Raw genomic sequence first — 11768 nt, 5'->3', positions numbered from 1 at the left:
TACCACACTGTTGGCCAAAACAACGGTCCAGGGATCAAACCATGGTTCCCTAGGGAGACCAAGATATTTATCCTGAGGGTTTTGCACGTCCTGGGTTAGCCCATGGTGCCCCATGGGTGCCCCATTTTAATTTTTAGGGCTTCCTATGGTCGCCCATGGGAACCCTGGTGCATCCCTGTTAGGGTTTCTCCTTCCCTCATGTGTCCCATAAAATTTATTATCACTGTAGGGACGAAGAAACTCATCCCTAGTCCATCATATGGCAAGGGGGATCCATCCCTAACTTGAATGTGCAGCGGAAAAGGTTGATTCGAAATTCTTTCGCATCCCATAAATATTAATAATCAATGAACAGAAGGAATTAATAAAGAACTGCTAACCTGGTGAGCCTCAAGTGTTGCTCCTCCAATAGACAGTGGTTCTTCCTCCAGTGAGCGCTCCAAGCAAACGGATCTGAACCTCCAATGGTACTACCAAGGTTCTACACGCCAGTCCCAGATGCCCTCAAACTCCTCAGCACAGATCTAGGGTTTCACAAACCCTAACTCTCAAACACAGGTGAGAGAAGCAAGAAGAAGAAGAGAGATCACAAGAGGGAGAGAGAGAAACCAAAAACGTAGGAGAGAGAGTGTCTGCTCCAAAAACATGGAGAGCTGCTCTCTTCTGTGTTTTATGGTCCCCTATTTATAATAATAGGATTTAATTAAATACTAGATAGATTTAATAGAGCCCTAGTGAGACTCGACTCTCTCTCTCTCATCGCATTCTGCTTAAACTCAAAGTGCTACACAGGTGAAGAATCAGAATCTAATAGGGAAAGTATTAATTAGATTCTTTATTTAATTATTAATGGATGATTACAATTAACACCAAATCCATTAATTAAATAAAGAGCCAATTAAATTAGCAAATTCTAAATAACTCCCTATATGATAACAATTTATCATATACAACCCCCCCACTAATCAACACGATCATTATGGAATCTAGGGCATGTACACATGTACTGCCAAACCCCAATCCATAGTACATGTCCATATAAGAGCGTCTGTGCATCCGATCGGGTCCCGTAAAACTCGATAAAACACTTTATTTGAAATAACTATAAATAATGTATCATTTTATGTAAAATAAATTTTGCAAAACCATTTCCAAAACGGTACTGGATCCAGATTCTGATCCGACCAAGCACAGACAGTCTCTATCTTGGTGTTCCCCAATCGGGCAGTGGTGACCGTGTTGGATAACTATTTCACTCACAAAGTGTTCACGCATTGCCAGAACACCGGTTTTGACTCGCTTGGGTCTCTGTCATTGATGAACCAAAGAATGCGATCACACTTTGCAGTGACAGGATTCCCTTAGGTACAGGGTGTCGGTGACACATGTCTTTCCCTTCCTACATCTGGCAGTAATACATGAGGGAATCGACAAAGTAGATTCTTCGCCAATGCACACATCAAACATGTGAGCACTCGCATTCGTACCCTGACATCACATGTCTAGGCATACCCAATGCGACGACCATAAGATAAGGGTGCCTAGCCCTAACCCTAGTCGTGACTACCATTTTAAGTATAACTTACAGACACATAATGATCAAAAAGTTTATATTGCATGTGACAATATTAAACTAAAATGTATAAATGTTTAATACAAAGGTGAATCGGGTTGAACCGGACCGAACCGGGTTTGATGGACACACACTTGTCCAACAATCTCCCACTTGTACATCAAATCCAATTCCCCATACATTTTAAACCCATGCCCTCCATGTGTTTATCAAACACTCCTGGTGACAAACCCTTTGTCATGGCATCAGACACATTTTTAGTTGTGTCCACTTTGGAGATACTCACGTCACCCTGCTGGATAATCTCTCTGATGAGGTGATACTTTTGCTGCACGTGCTTGTTCCTCTGATGAGCCCTAGGCTCCTTAGCTTGTGCAATGGCCCCTCTGTTATCACATAACAGGGGAATAGGGCCCTTGACAAGATCAGGGACTACCTCCAAATCTGATAGGAATTTCCTCAGCCAAACACCTTCTTTTGCTGTAGCACAAGCTGTAAGGTATTCTGCTTTGGTAGTAGAATCGGCTGTAGACTTTTGTTTCGCACTCCGCCACACAATGATACCTCCACCCATTAGATATACCATCCCGGACGTGGATTTTTTGTCATCCTTGTCAGTTTGGAAATCCGAATCTGTGTATCCCAATACTGACAATTGATCAGATCCAAAAACCAAGAAATATTCCTTAGTCCTTCTCAGGTACTTGAGGATATTCTTGACAACACTTCAATGCTCGCGTCCAGTGTTAGATTGATAACGACTTACCATACCTACTGCATAGCAAATGTCTGGCCTCGTACACAACATAGCGTACATAAGACTCCCTACTGCTGAGGCATAGGGAATCCTCTTCATCTCTTCAATGTCTGTCTGAAACTGAGGACATTGAGATCTGGAAAGACTGACTCCATGTCTGAAGGGAACACTTCCCCTCTTGGAGTTTTCCATACTAAATCTGGCCAGGACTTTGTCTATATAGGTAGCCTGTGACAAGCCTAGCATCCTTTTCTGGCGATCTCTTACGAGTTTGATCCCGAGGATATAGCTAGCTTCACCAAGGTCTTTCATCGAAAACATTGTGGATAACCACTGTTTTACTGATGAAAAGAATCCTACATCGTTACTAATCAGCAATACATCATCTACGTATAAAACAAGAAAACATACTGCCCTCCCACTGATCTTCTTGTAAACGCATGGTTCATCCCTGTTTTGATTAAAACCAAACGATTTGATTGATTGATCAAACCTGATGTTCCAGCTCCTAGAAGCCTGCTTCAGCCCATAAATGGACCTCTGCAATTTGCACACCTTTCTTTCTTCCTCCAAGGAAGAGAACCCCTCTGGCTGTTCCATGTAGATTTCCTCTTGAAGGAACCCATTTAGAAATGCAGTCTGCACATCCATCTGCTAGATCTCATAATCAAAGTGTGCTGCGATAGCCAATAAAATCCTGATGGATTTCATCATCGCTACTTGTGAAAAGGTTTCCTCATAGTCTATACCCTCTTTCTGGGTATAGCCCTTTGCTACCAGTCTCGCTTTAAATCTTTTGACCTTTCCATCTGCGCCCTTCTTCCTCTTGAAGATCCATTTGCATCCAATTGGCTTGACGCCAAGTGGTGGATTGACTATAGTCCAGACCTAGTTGGAATGCATCGAATCAATTTCAGAGCGCATTGCCTCCAGCCACTTAGTGGCATCAACATCCTTTAGAGCCTCAAAGTATGTCATTGGATCATCATCCGATTCAACCGATACCATGTGCAACTCTTCCACAGTTTTCTCTTCGGTTAGAAGAGTTAGCCTGGTGGGTGGTCTAATAGTCCTCCCACTGCGTAGAGGTTCCTCAGGTGTTGGTATTTCAGCGGGTATATCAGTTGGTCTCACTTTTGAAAGTGACATTTCTGAGCCATCTGATAGCGCTTTTATGACTACTGGTTCAGACCTCTGGGTCATCATTTCTTCCTCCAAAAATGTGACATGTTTACTTACAATGACCTTTTGGTCAACTGGGTCATAGAAATAATAGCCTATCGTGCCTTTGGGGTAGCCTAAGAAATAGCATCTCAAAGTCCTGGATTCTAACTTGTCTGTCTGTTGCTTTCGCACATGTGCTATGCAACCCCATACCCTAAGGTGTTGAATACTGGACTTTCGCCCCTTTCACAACTCAAAGGGTGTCTTGGCTACAGACTTAGATGGAACCCTATTCAAGATATATATCGCCGTCTCTAAAGCGTACCCCCAGAAAGAAGGAGGCAGCTCACTATAAGTGAGCATCGTTTTGACCATATCCAATAGGGTCCGATTGCGTCGTTTGGATACACCATTTTGTTGTGGTATGCCTGGATTAGTTATCTGACTAACTATCCCTTGGGATATGAGATGTTCTTTAAACTCATCCGATAGATACTCCCCTCCATGATCTGATTGTAAGGATTTGATGCGTTTATCGAGCTGTCTTTCGACCTCGGCTTAGAATTCTTTGAATTTATCAAAGGCTTCCGATTTCCTATGCCTCAAGTATATGTAACCATATCTAGAGTAATCATCGGTGAATGTGATAAAGTACTCATACCCATATCTTGCTTGTATGTTTATGGGTCCACACACGTCAGTGTGTATCAACTCCAACAGATCTGTGGCTCTAGCACCTTTATTGCTAAAGGGTTTCTTGGTCATTTTGCCCTGAAGGCATGACTCACAGGTGAGGAATGGTTCCACCCTCAGACTCTCTAAGGGCCCATCCCTCACCAATCTACTGATTCGATCCACATTTATGTGACCCAATCTTAGATGCCACAGATATGTTGAGTTCACTGGAGCTGCTTTTCTTTTCAAATCAACATTTGAAACAACATTCGTTCTAATAGGGCAATCTAGAAAATACAAACCACTTTGCATATATCCAGATGCCACAAACGAATTATTAAAACGAATAACCAGTTTAGAATTAAAGGAAAAACTATATCCGTCCAAAACAAGTTTTAAAACTGAAATTATCTTCCTCTTGAAAGAGGGTACATAATAGCAATCCTTTAAAACTAAACTAGCAGAACTAAAATTTAAAATAAAAGTTTCCACAACCAACGCCATGGTCTCAGCTCCAGTGCCCATCCGAAGATGCACTTCATTTCTTTCCAGGTTCCTTGTCTCCTTGAACCCCTGCAAATCATTGCAAATGTGAACAGTGGATCCACTATCCACCAACCAAGAATTGGTCGGTTCAGAAGACAAATTAGACTCATAAAGAACGTGAACATCACATGTACCTTCTTTAGCAACCTCTGTTTCATCCGGCTTCTTGTCTTTCAAAGTTGCCAGGTAAGCACGCCAGTTTCTTTTCCAGTGACCCTCCTTCTTGCAATAGAACCCCTTGCCTTTGCCTTTATTGCCAGACTTCCCACCCTTGGCTTTTAGGGTCTTGCCCTTACTTCCTTTTTTCTTCTTCTTCTCATTTGAAGAAGGCTTTGCCTCAGTTGCATTGACCTCAGCCTTGACCTTTTTCAAGGACGCTTCAGCCTCTACTAGTGCATTAGCAAGTTCGGTGAGCTCCATCTCCTTCTCGGACATCTTGTAGGACATCCTAAAAGGTGCGTAGGCAGAAGTGAGTGATACTAAGATCACATCAGTCTTGTATCGCAGGCTGAAATCAGTCCCCATGGATTCCAGTTTTTCAGACAGATTGATCATTTTCATTATATTATCCATCACTGGAGTCCCCTGGGACATCTTGGAGTTATGGATTTGACTCACCGCATCAGAATATGCGTGTGTCAACTGCCTGTTGAACAATTCAGCAAGCTTATCCATTTTACTCCCAGCAGTGCGTATATCCTTGACTGAGTCTACAACTAACTTTTCCAACGATCCTAGGATATAGAGTGATGCCTTGGAATCCCTCATGAGGAACTCTTGCATCTCTTCATGTGCCTCAAAATCGTTCGGGTCGGGTTGAGGAGGAACTTATTCATCTAGAACTATGTACAGTCCTTCAGCAGTCAGGTGCAACTTAATGCTCCGGTACCAATTGACATAGTTTGTGCCAATAAGTTTGTATTCGCTAATGAGTGTTAACAGGTTGGAATTAATGACAGCCATCGTATATTAATATACACATGCACAAGTAATTACCTCATGCTAATTAATGACCATTGAAAATAATAAATTAAGCACACACACATCAATGGTCTTTTATGATTTGGGTTTCCCTCAACTCAAAAGATGAATTGGATACCTACAACCCTTGCATGCATAACTTACCCTGTCGGGAGTCATTATACACACCATGGTAGTGTGGACTAAGCTGTCCGCCTCATGGGCTTCCAATATTTTTGGCCACCTGGGTGTCGTGTCCAGATCCTGTCGGCTGACATACACCAAAGTCATGTACTTACCTATTGCATTAGTTAGAATCATGGAATCATGAAAGATGGCCCACTGTCGCAGTGCCCTCTCACTATCCATACCCTAACGTATCTAGATAGAGGTAAATATAGATAAATGTGTGACAGAGGTCCTGGCAATGTCTTGTCGGCTTATGTGGGGTCATGTCACACACTTTCTACATTTATCTTCAATAGGAGGCCATGGACATATCTACCGATTAAGACTAGTCCATATCATACATGTATTATGAATAAAGAGGGATTAATTAACTCTCACATACATGGATAGATTTAAACAACATAATTAATCAACATTAATTAAAAGTGATTATGGGATGGCGGCATTTTTATCAGAATGAATTAAAGAACCCTCCCAATAAAAATAAAACTAATAACTTTGGGTGCATTTATCATTCCATGGATGCCACGCCTCGATCATCTCCTCCGCCCGATCACGTCTTCAAAGTAGGTGACTTGAATCTCCATAAGCTTTGAGCGCCACATGTGGATCACCATCTACATGCCCTGGGAGTCCTAACTCCTCTAAAATTACAATAGAAACCTAAGAAAAATTCTATACACTTTCTTTTCCATAATAATAAAGAAACCCCGCATGGAGAAATCAACCCACCATTTGGGCTGCCCTTAGGGTGGAGTACATTTGTTTATAAAAAAGATAGGGGGAGAGAGAGAAAGAGAGAGAAGCATCACATCCACCCATAACCCCATGTATCACATACATAAACAATCCATCCATTTATTAGAATGCCATTCCCATAATCACATCATAATATAATTTCATGCATGGGCATTAAAGCAAGTAAACCAAAAATTAAAACATAGATTCCTTCAATTATTGAACCACCACATCGCATGTGATAACATGTATCCAAGACCATGAAATTAAAATTGCATTTTAATTGCAAGTGGGTAAAGAGGGAATCTCTTCACCCATCATCATCCTCCATAAAACAAAACAAAATAATAAAATTCTGTTTTGAAAAAAAAACTATTTTTTTTTTCAAGGGGGGTGCATGCAGCCCACATGCGCAAGCTGCAGGCACTCCCTGCGCAGCCCATAGGCACAAGGCCCACGGACAGCAGCCTACAGGCCCGCAGCCCGCAAGGGGATGCGCACATAAGCTGGCAATAGGGGGAGGGCGTGTGCAGAGGCTTGGCAGCGTGCGCTCCCCCCCCCCCCCCACATATAAATCATGATTAAAAATTTAAATTAATAAAATTAATAATCACTCCTTAATTGGATACATGCTTCAACAATTGGAATAAATAAAACAAACCAAATCCATCATCACTTGGGTAGGTTGTTACACTAAAAACCTTGTAATTACCCATGTGCACATGGGAAGGTTGTTACAACAACCATAATTTTAACCACCCATGTGCTAACTTGCATCCCACTCATGGTAATCATATTAACCATTAATTATTCAATATTCATGGGTGAGAAAGGTGGCTTTGATACCACACAGTTGGCCAAAATAACGGTCCAGGGATCAAACCATGGTTCTCTAGGGAGACCAAGATATTTATCCTTAGGGTTTTGCACGCCCTGGGTGAGCCCATGGTGTCCCATGGGTGCCCCATTTTAATTTTTAGGGCTTCCCATGGTCGCCCATGGGAACCCTAGTGCATCCCTATTAGGATTTCTCCTTCCCTCATGTGTCCCATAAAATTTATTATCACAGTAGGGACGAAGAAACTCATCCCTAGTCCATCATATGGCATGGGGGATCCATCATTAACTTGAATGCGCAGCGAAAAAGGTCGATTCGAGATTCTTTCGCATCCCATAAATATTAATAATCAATGAACAGAAGGAATTAATAAAGAACTGCGAACCTGGTGGGCCTCAAGTGTTGCTCCTCCAATAGATAATGGTTCTTCCTCCAGTGAGCGCTCCAAGCAAACAGATCTGAACCTCCAATGGTGCTACCAAGATTCTACACGCCAGTCCCAGATGCCCTCAAACTCCGCAGCACAGATCTAGGGTTTCACAAACCCTCACTCTCAAACACAGGTGAGAGAAGCAAGAAGAAGAAGAGAGATCACAAGAGGGAGAGAGAGAAACCAAAAACACAGGAGAGAGAGTGTCTGCTCCAAAAACGTGGAGAACTACTCTCTTCTGCGTTTTATGGTCCCCTATTTATAATAATAGGGTTTAATTAAATCCTAGATAGATTTAATAGAGCCCTAGTGAGACTCTGACTCTCTCTCTCTCAGTCTGGCAGTTCTGTTTAAACTCAAAGTGCTACACAGGTGAAGAAGCAGAATCTAATAGGGAAAGTATTAATTAGATTATTTATTTAATTATTAATGGATAATTACAATTAGCACCAAATCCATTAATTAAATAAAGAGCCAATTAAATTAGCAAATTCCAAATAATTCCCTATATGATAACAATTTATCATATACAACCCCCCCCACTAATCAACACCATCATTATGGAATCTAGGGCATGTACACATGTACTGCCAAATCCCAATCCATAGTACATGTCCATATAAGAGCGTCTGTGCATCCGATCGGGTCCCGAAAACTCGATAAAACACTTTATTTGAAATAACTATAAATAATGTATCATTTTATGTAAAATAAATTTTGCAAAACCATTTCCAAAACGATCGGATCCAGTTCGATCCACCCATGCACTGATCGTCTCTATCTTAGTGTTCCCCAATCAGGCGATGGTGACCGTGTTGGATAACTCCTTCACTCACGGTGTGTTCACGCATTCCCGAACACCTGGCTTTGACTCGCTTGAGTCTCGGTCATTGATGAACCAAAGAATGCGATCACACTTTGCGGTGACAGGTTCCCTCAGTGCGGTGTGTGCGGTGACACATGTCTATCCCTTCCTACATCTGGCAGTAATACATGAGGGAATCAACAAAGTAGATTCTTCGCCAATGCACACATCAAACATGTGAGTACTCGCATTCGTACCCTGACATCACATGTCTAGGCATACCCAATGCGACGACCATATGATAAGGGTGCTTAGCCCAAACCCTAGTCGTGACTACCATTTTAAGTATAACTTACGGACACATAATGCTCAAAAAATTTATATCGCATGTGATAATATTAAACTAAAATGTATAAATGTTCAATACAAAGGTGAACCGGGTTGAACTGGACCGAACCGGGTTTGATGGACACACACTTGTCCAATAGATCCATCTCCTGAATGGTTAAGATTAATGTCCTATCCTGCCTTATATGTAAGAATTCGGCTTCTAATGAGTATGAAGTTATGAATAGAGAAATTGATCGGTAATTAGTGCTTCCATTGATCTCCTTGTCTAGCATTACACAAAATTAGTGGAACAATTAAATGGATGATTTGATAGTAAATTTGATTTGAAAAAATAAGTTAAGTTGGACGAGTAACCAAATTAATTTGGAATTATACATATTGAGTTGAGTAAAGTCCAATTTACTATAAAAAAAAAACAACAAAAGCAAATGTCCAATGAGATTTTTCTGAGCTAGTGGTTAAATGAGATGTCCCTATCTAATTAACTTTAGTAGCGTCATCACTTAATTGCGTTTTTTAATATTTAGGATACAATTGATAAAATCTTTAAAAAATAAAGAGGGCATTATCATTTTTCGAAAATTAGGTATTAAATTAATATTAAAAAAACTTAGGGGAAAGGGGATGATATTTCCCCTTAATAATAATAAGGGACACTTTTCATATATGACTATGCAAGTGGTGCATGTGAGAGAGCGAGAGTTTCGAGGTTTTAACAGGGGTGAGGGTTTATGACTTTTCCACTTCATGTGAGAAAGGATATGACTGCACATGTTTGCATGGTCGTATATGAAATCTTTGATTTTATATAATAATATGTTATGCAATTGAAAGTTGAGGGGACCAGGAAAGAATACAAGTTGACAAAAGCCTTTCAATGATGAAAGGCTCTTACCCAAAAAACAAAATGATGAAAGACGACCTCAATAATTGTCATCCGGGGGTGAGAACTTTAAACTAATAAAGGGCGAGCTAGCGTATTATTAGGGGTAAGTCCTGGTCGTAGGGAAACTCAGGTTACAACCTCAATAATTGTCATTCTAAAAGTGACAATCATCTGCGTGTGGACCCAGGCAAAAAATTATGAGATTCCCATTATCGTGAAAGTTAGTTTTCTTTTTCCCCTGTTTGGTTGCTGTCCTTATGACGTATGTGTGTACGAGTACACTGGAATGACATCATCGATCACATATTATGTGAGTTGAGCAGACCAGATGAGGTATTCCTATTGCTTTATATATAGGGTAGGGGCGCTGTTCTGTGTGTCATACCGTCCGCTACATACATAGGAGTAGGCATAATAATCATTCTGTCCCCCAGTAACAGGCTCATGTGTTTGGGATAACTTGTGGTGTGGCAGAATATTTTATATATATATATATATATATATATAAGAGGGAAACAGTTTTTTGTACGGAAATGCATCGTACACCTGTACTTTCATATATTTATCTTTTTTTTATTAATTCAAGGGGACAGAGATGTCTTTTCACATGAGGAGGAGAGAGATAAACTCTTGGGGAGTACTAGCATAAGCCACACTCCCAGAGAGAATTTTTTCCCATATATATATATATATACATATATGTATGAGCTTGAGAAATAATCTCCTTCTTGCCGTCCAAATCCAACCGAGCTACTTCGACCTCTTTGTGTTTGCACATCCAAGGGAATCAGGTGGGTGGGTGGATGGAGATGGAAAACGTAAGAACCGTAGCCGCCATGGTTCTGAAGAATCTTCTTCTGATTATACTAATTATTAGTAGTCTTTTTTCATTAGCTGCAATTGCCACGAAGGTGAAGGTTTTACCACCACCACCACCACCAATGGCGAGGCCGGGTTGCAAGGATAAATGCGGAGGTGTGATCATACCCTACCCATTTGGCGTGGGAGAAGGATGCTTCAAGAATCCAGATTTTAATATTAAGTGCAGCAAGTGCGGCCCCGAGGTAGCCTACATTCGAGGAAAAGCTAATCGTGAGGTTCTGAAGATATCATTAGAGAACGCAACAGCCGTTGTGAAGCATAAATATTTTGCTTATGAATGCCGTGATCGTCATACAGGAAATGTAACAACTAATTCACCCTACTGGTTTAATCTGAGCCAATCGCCGTTCACGTTTTCAGGCAAGGAAAACATGTTGATGAGCATCGGATGCCAGACCACGGCCTTCATAGGCGACGAAAAGTATACGAGTGGGTGCATTTCTCGGTGTAATAAATCGGAATATGTGGTAAACGGGTCTTGCGAATCTGGAGCTGGTTGTTGCCAGAGCAAAATTCCAGAGGGCCTTAAATATTTCAAGGTGAACCTTGAGACTGAGAATAACATCTCAATTTCAGAGTTCAACCCTTGCAGCTTTGCCGTCTTGGCTGATCCAACGTTTTTCACCTTTGACTCATCATATATTAAGGCTGAAGGTAACACCTCTTTCGACAGATCCAGGATTCGAACGAAGTTGGACTGGGCAATTGAGGGTCAGACTTGTGATAAAAAAAATAATGATTGTGGTCGGAATACCGATTGCTCTAATTCAACCAACAACATCCTTGGCTATCGGTGTTTCTGCAAACAAGGTTTTGAAGGCAACCCTTATCTCCCTGAAGGATGCCAAGGTATACTCTCTTTAATCCCATCCCCGTACTCTTCCCTCAATTACTTTATTACGAATTATTATTATTATTATTATTCGGTTTTTGTCATCATAACTGATCCAATCTTTATCTCTTGTTCTTATGCT

The sequence above is a fragment of the Telopea speciosissima genome, chromosome 5 (assembly GCF_018873765.1).
Source record: "Telopea speciosissima isolate NSW1024214 ecotype Mountain lineage chromosome 5, Tspe_v1, whole genome shotgun sequence".
NCBI classification, from domain to species: Eukaryota; Viridiplantae; Streptophyta; class Magnoliopsida; order Proteales; family Proteaceae; genus Telopea; species Telopea speciosissima.
Note: the sequence above shows the minus strand (reverse complement) of the source record.